The following is a 13,670-nucleotide window of genomic DNA, read 5'->3' on the forward strand; positions in this document are numbered from 1 at the left end:
ATATTTGAACATGACATATATGGGGATTTCGGAGGGGTAGCCTAAGGAAGTTAAATGAACTGGTTTCCGGGCAAATGTTCGTGGGGTGGCCAGACTTTGTCACGAGATAACAATTATCATGTTGTTTTCCGAAGGTCTCCAGTGAATTTAGCTTACCCTGCTACAACAAACCATCAGGTAGATCATTCCGTTCCGGTATGACTCTGCAGCCATAGGTAATCCTTGCGCTGATGGTGGGTACACAATCATCATCATCATCATCAAGATAAATTCATGTTTGTCTTTTATTCGTGTATGCTTAAACAGTTGTTTTCTGTAAAAGAAATAAATTTAATCTTCATTGAAACAATGCTACTGAACTGAACTTCTATGAACTTGAAAGTTCCGACAAAGTTCCGAGCTTTAAAGTTCCGCGAAGTTCAGATAAAGTTCCGAATGGAACTTTTTGGCTGCTTAAGAGGCTAACAATGAGCTTTGTCGGAACTTGTGACCGAAGTTCTAGCAAGGCTTATCGTTAGCATCTTAAGCAGCCAGAAAGTTCCATTTGGAACTTTATCTGAACTTCGCGGAACTTGAAAGTGAATTTTGTCATGGGAAGCGGAACTTTTGGTTACTTGGGTGATATATGGAAGCAAGCCATAGCGGAGGAGCTGCAATCGCTGGAATAAAACTCCACATGGGATGTTGTTGGTTTACTGCCAAACAAGAGAGCGGTTGGCGGCAAATGAATTTTTAGGAAGAACACGGACAAGAGCCGAAGCATCATCCGCTACAAAGGCAGACTCGTAGCGCAAGGCTTCAGTCAGCAGTACGGGACCGACTTCGATCGATACAGAAGCGGAGTACGAAAGAGTCCGGAAGCATTTTGCGGGGCAGATCACCACAACGTGCTTTAGAGATATGAAGTACTATTTGGGCTCTAAAGTCACACGATCTGGTGAACAGTTTTTCTGGAGTCAAAGGTACCACATCGAGAAAGTTGCCGAACGATTTGGACAGACAAACGCAAGCATTCTCCGATACCAATGGTCCCTGGGTACCCAAATGCATAGAAGAAAGAGGAGCCCATGCCTAGAAACGACGAGTTCTAGAGCCTGGTGGGCGCTTTTCTGTACATTGCGGTAAACACGAGGCCGGACATCACCTAGCTATGGGAGAAGATACGTAACTTAATTAACAAGGATTTCTTTTTGTTCCACACTTCAAGACAAAACTTCAGTACCGACTACATATATCCTAAATAGGTAGTTTATATTTGAAATATAGATCCATTCATTTATATCGATGGTCTTATAGTAGCAATAGAATACAATTATAGAGATAATTACAACTAATTGAACAGCAACGCTTTTTTATAATGTTGTGTTAAGATTGTATTATCTGTAATAGGGTTTCTACGAACAGTGTGAGTGCTATTCAATAACGTAAAAAAGTTAAATTCCTAAAATAGTTTGGAACTAAAGTTAAATCGGCGAAATTTCTTTTTTAAATGGTCTTTCAAGACACATACATTCATTGAAAGTTGTGAAAGAAAATTAAACAAACTTGTTTAGCCATTTTCAAACATTGTTATTGTTTTGGCAACATCTAGTGTGTAATAAAGATCTGAGCATCGGCTTCTTAAGCATTTTGTTGTTCACACTTACTACTAAACGTGGTTGGTTTGGTAAGATAGTGGTGGTTGTTTATCTTTTCTGTTTTTTTTTCTGTAGACGCAAATATCAGGCTTCAAAAACATTTGTTCGAGACTGAATCAGTATTTGCGATACTAAGATTGATATCGAAAGCGAAACACACGCAAGTGGATGATGGTACATATGTAGTTAATGATCGGTTCCCGTTCGGTAAGCATAAGTCTACATAAGAAAGATGATCCTAGTGAGTGATAATAGTTCATATGATGCCGATGAGCCTTTCCAGAAATCATCAACAGTTGGATTAGGTACCTGACGGAACTGAGAAAAAACGGTGCAATTGCACACAAATAGTCAGTCAACTTCGCTGACAGATGACACCGGACTCCTAAAGAATGCAGCAACACATGACTATTGGATCATCGCCGTCACTAGGTGCTAAGTTCGGGGTCCGTTTGGGAGGTTAGTTTTTGAGCCCTTTCTTATTTACCAGATACTGACTCCACTATATTGGAGAATAGCCTTTCCCATCAGTCAGTGGGATGGTGCCACAGCACATGGCGACCGTGACACTTCATGTGCACCCTTAGCAATAATTCCCACCAACAATTGAAATATGCTGTTCCTATCAATCTTTTTATAAAAATAATAGAGATATTGCAATAAATGTTCTACCAGTGCGTTGTATAAAGAAAATTCTAATTAAACCGAAGAATAAACAACGAGTGATAATGGGAATATTTAGTGCGGACAAAATAGTGTTCTAGTGTTGATATACCTATATCAGAAACCTTCATTCTGATTAAGCATCAACCAGTAATGTCCGTTTAATAGAGCATGTCTCACATCACATGGCGACCGTGACAGGTGAACAATCAATTGAACAGTTTCCATTTTCGCTCCTGATGAAATAAGAGATAATATGGGAAATGCTAAAGGAAACCACAACATTTGGTTGTGGTCTGCGATGTGTGGAGGACAACGATATCAATTGTTAGGAACACTGATGGCAAGCGACAAGAAGGGGAAGAGTCAGGATCAGTGAAGAGAATCAGTTGGACACAGGAAACATAAAACAAGCAACAAAGGAGACGCGGCGATTACTCTTTATCCCAACAGTTAAGAGATAGTGACATAATCCCGAATTTTTTTTGTAGGGGACAAAACAGAAGCTGAATTGCGTACTTTTCAACTCGTGCATAATTGATTATTTTTTACCCAAAATCGAAACTGTTTGATGGTAGATATTTAACAGCGTTGCAATGTTTACCGAATCGAAGTTTGTTCTAAACTCTCGGTGTCCGATCTTTATCCTATTCTGTTCAATATGGGACAAACCTTTGTCGCATTGGGTGGATTGTCGCAATCAATGCAGGATGCGACATTGTCATTATTGTTGCGCGATGGTTGAATTTTGATTCACTGACTCAGGATTGTAAGAATGACTCGAGAAAGTGAAAGCAACAACTTGGGATCTCGACTTATAATTTATGACATAAACATTGGATCTGACATATGTTGAAGTCTGTTGTCTGCTTGTATTCCGGGTGATGAAATTCAAGTACCTACAGCTACTCGACTTGATGAAATAAACAATTGCCTAGAAATTCGGTCGCTACAGCGACGGACTATTAGAAAAACCCGAAAAACACATGGTCCTTTCTATCGGGTCATAAGTTATGCCAGACTTCACACGCGGAGGATTTTTTGCTGAGCATGCAACATCTTCAAGCCGATACGGAAATGAAGGGATGATCGTAAAACGGGTTGGGCGATCGTACACATTTTCGTACAAGAAGTATGGTTTGATTGTTTTCGCAATGAGAAAAACTTGGCAATGCATAACCTTCCTCGAAAGAGATAATCAAAGAAATAAAAAAAAAAGTCTAATGGTTTATGCGTTTACCTAGGCGACGATCATAAATGGATCGTAGAATTATGTTTGGGATCGATCGGACGACCGTCCACACTTCCATGCGTAGAAGGCGTGAAAATTCTAATGCATGAGTGACTTGATGAGTGACGATGGTAAAACTGAAACGGGTGACGACGAAAGATAAACACCATAAACAAACATGTTTGCGGTGAATGATGACCGATGTTGGCCCTTGATGAATCAGCCACAAAGGGATAGGGTAGGTTTAAAGAGAATCTCAGAATCAATTCGCTGATGCTCAGCCCAGAATTTTGAGAGTCAGATTGGGAAAACTAACTCGTCCGGTCATAGTTGCTACTAGCAATGGTGAGGAAAGGAACCTAATTAGTTTCATCTTAAAACCATTGCCCATTGAAATGAGACGAAATATCCATGAAAGGGCGTGCGTGCCAGCTGAAATGGACTTAGGGCACATAAGCGATCAGCAGAAAAGGATAAAAGACAGTTACTTTCAAAACATATGCTGTATTTGGTCAGTGTTAGATGGCCTTTCAATAAATTAATTAACTTTGAAAATCCTAATTACAGATTTGAAATGAATGCAATTTGATTTTGTATGAGAACTTATTGGATACGGTGTAGTATGTGTGCGGTGTTACCAGAGGGATACCAGGAGAATCCTCACAGGTATTCCAGAGACATTCTGATATGAGTTCGGGTGGATCCGTGACAGGTATTCCGGAAGGATCCCGACAGGAGTTTTAGAGGAATCCTGACAGGAATTGCGGAGAAATCTTGATAGGGATTCTGGAGGGATCCTGAAAGGAAATTCAGGAGTAATCCAAACAGGTTTTTCGAAGTAAACCCAACAAGAATTCCAGAGGAATCCTAATAGGAATTCCGAAGCAAATCTAATAAGAGTTCCCAACAGGAAATTCGGTGTAATCCTGAGAGTTTTTTCCGGTGAAATCTCTGGTAGGAGATCTACGAAAATCTTGGCAATAATTCCAGCAGAATCCTTGCAGTAATCCTAGTAGAAACCTGACAGGAATTCCAGATGATTTCTGGCAGGGATTCAAGGGAATTCGCGGCAGGAATTTCCAGAGTATTTCTGACTGCGATTTCAGTGGGAATCCTGACAGGGATTCCGGGGAGGTCTTGACAGAGATTCCGAGGGAGTACCGAGAGAGATTGCTGGGGAGTCCCGACAGGAATGCCAGGGAAATCCTGACCGGATTCCTGCTGGAATCCCTGTCAGGATTCCAACTGGAATGCTTGTCAGGATTTCCACTGATCATAATGTCATCTGGAATCATTACCAGGACTTAAGTTGCAATCTCTGTCAGGATTTGCACAGGAATTCTTGTCAGGATTCCCACTGAAATACCAGCAAGGAACCCCCTGGTATCCCTGTTAGGATTACACTACAACTTCTGCCAGAATTTTTGAGGAATTCCTGCCAGGATTCCGCTAGAATTCACGTCAGGATTACCCTTGCATCCCTGCCAGAAATCATCTGGAATTCCTGCCAGGTTTCTACTAGAATTCCTACCAGAATACCGCTGAAATTTCAGCCAAGATTCTATTGAAATTGTTCCCGAGATTCCCGTGGAATTCCAGCCAGATTTGCATTGGAATCCCTGTCCTGATTCCCCTGGAGTTCCTGTTAGGATTTTTCCTGAAGTCCCTGTCAGGATTCTTGTAAGGTTTCCTTCGAAATTCCTGTTAGGATTTCACCGGAATAACTCTCAAGATTATACCGGATATCCTGTTGGGATATCTCCGGAAATCCGGTGAGCAATTCTAATAGGATTACTCTGGCATTCTTGTTAGGTTTCCCTGGGAATTCCTGTTAGTTTTCCTCCGGAATTCCTCTGAAATTCCTGTCAGGGTTCCTCCAGAATTCCTATCAGCATTAGCCTGTTATCCCTTCCAAGCTTGAGCTTCCCCTGCAGTAGATGTCAGTATTCTCCAGCTGTTTTTGACAGGATTTTCCCTGGAATTCCTGTTAGGATTCCCCCGAAATCCCAGTCAGGATTCTTCTGGAATCCTGCTGGAAGCACCGCATACCATCACCACCTTCCAATTCTGTAAAATTGGTAACGTCAAATTTGAACATTACTATCAAAAAATATCAGTATCGGATTTGTTCATTCATGTACAAAAAAAAAATCTGAATCAATTGAAATTACAGGCAAACATTCACTAAAACTATAAATTTAGGGTGAAATAGGGCAAAATGGGTCACTTATTAGGCTCAGCACTTCATGAACTCTTCATCACTCTATTCTGTAAACATAATAGTATCATATTCGTCAATTTACAATACATAATAGTTAGCGGCGTGTAGAGTTATGAAAGTATACCCATTGAAAACGGCTGATGTAGGGTAAAATGGGGCAAAATGAACCCGTTCCTGAGGTCTGCACAAGATGAAACCATCACCATTCGATTTATCGGGCCATTTCCCATGGAAAATGCAATTACAAGTTACTACACTGAAACCTCAATTTATGCACATGGCTGGGGGCTTTAATGAGGGAATCTAGTTCGTGAGAACAGGTCACAGGCTCCTGGTCATTTGAGGTGGGGTTAAGGGGGTTTCCATATAGTTCCCAGAGAATCAAGAAAAGGGGGTTCCAAGGGGCTTCAGCGGCGTTTCAGGGGGTTGTTTCAGGGGATTTGTGAGCCTTTCAAGGGTGTTCTGTCAGGTTTTGATGGCGTTTAAATGGGATTACGGGAAATTCAGGAGCATTTCAATAGAATTTAAGGGGTTTCAGGGACTTTTCAAGGTGCTTTAATGGCAATTCAGGGGCTCTCAGGAGGCATTTCAGAGTAATTTCAGATAATTTCAGGGGGTTTCAGGAGCATTCGTTCCTAGAGATTTTAGGGGCGTATGATAGCATTTCAGGGGCGTTTCGAGGTATTCCAGGTCAGGGTCGTAACAGGGGGTTTCTGGAACATCTTTATATAAAACTAGCTGTACCCGGCAAACTTTGTCTTACCTACTTCGTTTTTTGACGTTCTATGTTCAGGTCTCCGTTGCATCCCCGTTAAAAATGTGTGAAAACCCAATTTTCAAAAAAATCCTAATTCATTCATGTTTTTTGGCTCACAAACCTTCCTTGGGTGAAAACTAACAGAACAAACAAAGACGACCCAAATCTGACGTACCGTTCGCCTCAAAGATCATCCTAAAACCCTCTCGGATCCCATGTAACGCACCTGAGACGCTCCAAAACCCCCGAAAACTCCTCCGTAACGCTTCCTCTGAATCCCGCCGGAAAAGCTCTGAAACTTCCTGAAATGCTTCGAAAATCCCCCTTAAACCCCCTCGGTCCCCATGTAACGCACCTGACACGCTCCGAAGCCCTTGAAAACTCCTCCGTAACGCTTCCGTAACGCCTCTGAATCCCTCTAAGACCCACTTGCACCCCATTTAACGCACGTGAGACCCTCGGAAACCCCCGAAAACCTACCTGTAACAACGCCTCCAAACCTCGCCGGAAATCCTCTGAAACTCTGCAATGCTTTCGAAAACCCCCTCAGACCCCCGAACCCCCCCCCCCCCTGAGATCTCCGGGTACCCCGTGGAAACCCCTTGGGACCCCCTGAAACGCCCCTGTGATTTTCATTTGCTCATCCCTATAAACACCCCCTGACCACCGTTGCAATAGTTACCGTCATTATTAAATATTCTTATGCACAATATTGGTTCAGCTTTCCCTCAATTTATGCAGGGCATAAACAAAGGTGCATAAATTAAAAGTACATAAAAATAACATGCATAAATTGAGGTTTTAGTGTATTTACATTCTCATATGCAAAGTATAATTTGTTAAAAATTTTCGCTGTATGAGATGTAAAAGAGCGAAATATTGAAACCTCATATTTAACGGCGCCGCCGCCGACGACCAAAAATGATGTTTTAGCCGCGGCGCACATCTCTGCCGAAGTACCAAATCAAGCATCACAGCGGTGCCAGACATCAAGAAACAAGTAGTTAATTGAATGAGATTTGGTCACTACAAATACGATGTTTTTTCAATCAGAATATGGACGTTTCTTGGACATCTTGGTAATCGAACTTCTACGCAAACCTATCAATATTGCTGACTGCACCCCAAATTGGACTGACACAATAGTGTGCACACACCTTCAAAGTGTGATTGCAGCGCAGGACCACGTCGGATCGAGTTGGGGTCTTCGGTGCACTTATTCCTTGCAAATCAAGGAATAAGTGCACCGAAGACGTCGAGGCGATCCGAGGCAATTGTGCACTTTTATCACACTTTTTAGGCGTACCAAAAATAGTGTGATAGTCCAATTTGGGGTGCAGTCAGCAATACATAATTTCATTTTCCAACGCCATTTCTCAAGCTTTACGAACTATCATCCAGTTTGGCAGCACTGATTTGCCAATCAGCTGTGAATGTATGCGAGTGCAAAACGTGGGGAGCGAGCTTAGACGATTCGTCGCGCCGCACATTGTTGTGACTTCTCCTTTGCGAGAAATGAAACAATGAAACTGTCACCTACTAGGGAAAGGAAGTGCGTTGGTGTGTGCGTGCAGAATGCTCTACGCTGAGAAAACGTGAACGTGTACTGTACATACGGTTGGGATGAATATAGAGACCAATCGATGAGATGAAATTTTATGGTGTGCTGAAGATAGGTGCGAGTGACTCGCGATTTGTGATCGCAATTAAATCAAATATTGAAGATAAATCCCACTCTAGTGCATCGTAGGATCAACAGTGGAAGTGAGCACGTATGTTAAGGGTTGGTATCACTAAATTGGAAGCGTATACATTGCGCCTAGAGTGATTTTTCATGTTGCACGTCCTTAATGAGACTAAGATAGGTACAAATACCCTATAGTTTAGCAATTGGTCTTGCATGCAATGAAACCCAAAGAAACAGATTTTGAACGAGCACAACCAGGAGATAACCACCGGAGGTTTGGAGAAACCTATTTGGAACGCCGCGGAAGATTTGCGAATGAGATATCTCCTCTTTCATCTACACGAATTTATAGCAATCCTGTTTGACTTTATCGAAAATACCTGGTCACTGGTTGATGAATCCCTGAAGATAACGTCCTTTATCTGGACGGCTTATACGGTGCTCAAGCAGGAGGCAAACGCTTCAGGACAAGTGAGGACCAAGGTTAAGGATGACATGATGTGTGTGTGCGCAATGGAAAGAGAGTCCAGTTCCAGTACATACGAGAAGCAATGAACCTCATCAGTGCACTATACGGTCTCAAATTCGACGCAACACCTGCAATGCGAGACCTGCGCGGAATCTTCCAGGTGAACCTCTGTCTCATGTACACTTTCAAGTACCGGGCCTGTGAAGGTGTGTACCTGAATACAACGTACAAGACCACAGTGGGAAAGGATGAAGTGGATGTGGACAGGCAGATGAAGAGCTGGGTAGTGCACCCGCCTCATACCCCGTTCTCGTACGGCGCAAACTTCCCGCCAGCCCTTCAGGCAGCGTCAATGCAACAGATGGGTGCGGCACTTCTGCTGATCGGCCTCGGCGAGTAGTTTAGCAGACCGCTGAGTAGGCGGTGTGTTAATAAGGATCACTTTTAGTATAACACCACAGGAGACAGGGAAAATCGATCATCCGTGTAGGGGAGAGATTAGACTTGCTCTCGCGGATGTATGAACGCAAATATTAGTAATCAATTACGCATGGGGGGCATCGGGATATTATTTCCACTTTGGTCTCGGGGAGAGTCCTGGAGAATTTTGATTGGATCACAACCATGATCAGGAGAATAAGAGTTCTGCATTAACATGTCTAAAGGGTCTAACTCGTTTTGTAAACAAACATTGTTTCTGTCGCTGTAGGGCTCATCTCGATCCACCCACGCATCTGGGGGCCGTTATCAGAAAGAGCAAAGTTAGATCTTTCTGATAACGGCCCCCAAATGCGTGGGTGGATCGAGATGAGCCCTACAGCGACAGAAACAATGTTTGTTTGCAAAACGAGTTAGACCCTTTAGACATGTTAATGCAGAGTTGATGGATAGTGTTCCGTACCGGAAAGGATTCATGTCGCAAAACTAATCAGCACCAAATCAGGCCAAACATGTCTAAAGGTCCTATCTGCAGAAGAGAGGCTCTCTTTGGGTTCCCTCTCTTTCGTTAATATTTATTAATGTTTATTTGTATTATGATTGTCTCCTTACATTGAACGATGGTCAAAACAATCGTCTTTTGATTTGTACTGCAAAAATAGTTGAAAAGTGTACCATTACATTGCAATAATTGAAAGAGAAAATAAACAAAGAGAGCCTCTCAAATGCAGATAGGACCTATTGAAATGTTTGGCCTGAAATCTGAATTCTTAGATCATAACTTTCTGTTCAAGTCCTTTTCAAATATTATCCTAGCTTTACGTCCTTTTCAAATGTAATTCCAATGTTTTTAGAACGCGCACGCCTTCCTACTCGCTCACTTAAATGTAAATATAACCAAAGAGTGAGAACACTGATCGCCAGTCTGGCGGTTTGACAGCTGGGACAGTAAGCACCATTGTGACAACTGGTAGCACTAACCACTAAAGTTCTGGATACACACTTACCAGAAAACCACCGAATTGGCCAGAATGTTCTAGAAGTACCCAAAATAAATATATAAGGCGCAGCGCAACTGGTAGTGAGTCAGTTTTATTTCAACCGCGAATTTAATCGGATCAAGTGTAAGAAAAGTGAAAAGTGAAATAAAGAGAAAGTACCAAGTGAAGTAAAGTAGTGTTTCAGTTCCAAGTCCAAGTGCTAAGACCAAGTGAAGTGATCAAGTGTCCAGTAAGGAAATCGTCCTCCACGTCCAAGAATTCTTTACAATCCAACGGTTTCCTTACACCCAAGTTCCAAACCATACAGTCCACTGCCAAGAAGGGAGTCGTCCACCAAGTCTACGAAGTTCTTCCTATCCAGCGATTTCCCTTCTCCAATTCCACCAGCCAGTGTGGAACAGATAGCGAGACAGCCCTTAGAATTGATCTCGTGGATGTGAGAATGCGAAAATTAGGAAAAAAGAGCGTAATTAGACAGACAGTTTTGGTATTTTAGTAGCAATCGAACAATCCCGGTGTTTTGCTTCACCAGTCTGCGATATGGCGACCGTGACAGTGCAACAAACAGCTGAATTGAGATTCAGCAATTTATTATCAAAATTATATTTTTTACCATTTCTTGGAAATAGCGACAAAAAGGAAAGAGTCAGGAGTTCAAGAATGACTCGAGAAAGGGAAACCCACATTTTAGGATCTCGACTTATAATTTATGGCATAAACATTGGGCATGGGTGTATTCTGGGTGACGAAATTCAAGTACCTACAGGGTCGTCTTGATGAAATAAACAATTGCCTAGAAATCCGATCGCTAACGACGGGATACTGGAAAAACCCGATGATATGGAAATGAAGGAATGATCGTAAAATGGGTTGAGAAGAATGATCTGATTGTTTTTGCAACAAGAAAACAACTTGGTAATGCATAACCTTCCCCGAAAAGACGATCATAAATGGATCGTAAAATTATGTTTTGAATCGATCGGACGACCGTCCACACATCCATGCTTAGAAGGCGTGAAAATTCTAACGCATGAGTGATCGTAAAACTGAGACGGGTGACGATGAAAGCTAAGCATCATAAATTTATGATCGCCCGGTGCTTTCGTGAAAAATCAAGTTCGGGGATGATGATGATTGTTGTGGCCCTTGATGACTCAGCTACTAAGGGAAGAAATTTTGAGACTGAATTCGCGAGTACTTTCGCTCTCCTCAGAATTTTGATATGATCTCACAGATGTGAGAATGTGGATGGGGATGCTATGATTCATCGGAGAATTAGCCTTTTTTTTTTGTTTCGGGGAGAGTTTTTGGGAGGTTCGAATCTCAGAGGTGAGAATAAATTGGCCATTCGTTATGGCGACTCAATTAATCTCGCGGATGTGAGATGGCGAAATGGGAGGCATAATTAGACAGTTTTAGTGGTTCAGGGAATTGTTTGGATTAGGGTCCGTTAACAGGCAATAATGTGACAATTCAATAAGTTACAGGAATTTTGATTGGCGTTCATACAAGCCTCGAGCTTCAGAAGGTTAGTTTTTGGTTGCAATCGAGTCCCGGTGTTTTGCTTCACCAGTCTGCGATATGGCGACCGTGACAGAACCGACCCTAAAGTCGTTCGACAAAAAGTGCAATGCGAAAAAACGAAACAAAGGTACAGCTCTTAAATTTCCTTTCGCCTGATTTTAGAGGCTATTAAATTTTCTTCAGCTTTACTATGAATATTTCTAAAATTTGCCTTAAGTTCTTCCGAGTAATCAGAATAATTCAAATCATTGTTATTAGTACAATAAATTGAATTTGAGATTGCATTTCGAAATGTAATTCTTATGGAGAATAATTTGCTGAAGAATTAACTGTCGTGTTAAATTCAAAAGTGAAAAAAAGGAAGCAGTTGATCCCATTTCAACTTTCCAAAGCGAACTATTGACAACATCAAAAGGAGATCAAGGATCAAGGAGATGTTTGATTCTCGTCCCGATGGCTTACTGAAAGACATGATGGCCAACAGCCGGCCAGGTGTTGACGATTTGTATTGCCTGCCAACTCCTGGGTCCAGTAGTCTAGGCCCAGCAACAAATGAGTTTTACAGCAAAATAGCCTTCGGATAGACTAGAGGTATATGATGGCGACCGTGACATGACCGCAATCATCAGACACGCAATCTGAAACCGCGACAGAATCCTAACAAGTTTCAAGGTAAAGTTTGGTACGCACCTGGAACGGAAAGCAGCCGAGAAAAAAATCCTCCAATTACCAAAGTAATTATTTTGACAATCGAGATTGAGAGTTGAATGAAAGAAGAAGAAGCAGATGAGAGTCTCGTTGTGTTCAGACATACATACGTGTATAACAATCCAAAATCCGAGTCATATCTCAACATGGCGACCGTGACTTGCGAACGAGTTGATTTGACTCTAATCCCTTCAGTGAAGGACTTGGACGAATGGTCAGGCGCTTCCGACCGTTGAATATCACCAACATCCGAGTGATCCGAGATACAATACCAAGATACTGTACGCTGCAACAGCTCTGAAAAAAAAAGCTTGGCGAGACTTTTGAAATAATTTATAGAAAACACTGTGGAAGAAATCCTCGGAAAAAAAAAGTCTGCAATGAGTTCCATATGATCGCTTTCGGCTAGCTCAGTCGGTCGAGTGCGAGACTCGTAATTGTAATCGTTACAGCAGAACCCTACAAATGCACAACGCCCTACGTTGGGCGCCAATGTAACAAACAATATTGGAGCCCTGCAAATGCTTTATTTGATTTTTAGCATCAGGTTTCATCATCGGCTTTTGGCTTTGGTATGGAAAAAGATTAATTATTCTTACTGACCACAGGCCACTAAGTGTACCCTTTTGACCTTTTGACAGATCCTTCGAGTCGACTGACGAAATTCAGGCTAGCACTCGAGGAATACGATTTCGAGGCGGTCTATACTCCAGGGAAAGATAACGTTGTGGCGGACGGACACGCTTTCGCGTATATCTATTTCTGATTTGAAAGCTGTAGGAAAGCTGCAAATAGGAAGCAGTATGATAATGTCGACTTGGACAAGTACACTCCAGTACTTAATAGGATTCAGACAATCATCAACGGACTGCAAATTGTTCCGATCTTTGAAGACGTGACAGACAGCAATTCTGATGACAATCAGTTTGTCCAAATCAATAACGATTTAAACGATCTAAGAGCAGGCAATAATAAACTTGTCAGAGCAAATAATCAGCAGATCGGAATAAATAAACAACTCCAGAATAAAATAAACGAGAGAATCAGAGTAGTAAACGATGCAACAAACCGCTGAATTGAGATTCAGCTATTTATTGCCAAAACGATATTTTTGCCATTTCTCGGGAATGGGGCGTATGCCATCCTTTTCCCCAATCATTTGCAACAATTTTGCATTTTTCGCTCATGCCGAAATAAGATGATGAACAATGATATCAATTGTTGGGAATATTGAGAACTAGCGACAAAAAGGGAGAGAGTCAGGAGGTCAAGAATGACTCGAGAAAGGGAAACCAACATTTTGGGATCTCGGCTTATATTTTATGGCATAAACA

The sequence above is a fragment of the Aedes albopictus genome, chromosome 1 (assembly GCF_035046485.1).
Source record: "Aedes albopictus strain Foshan chromosome 1, AalbF5, whole genome shotgun sequence".
NCBI classification, from domain to species: Eukaryota; Metazoa; Arthropoda; class Insecta; order Diptera; family Culicidae; genus Aedes; species Aedes albopictus.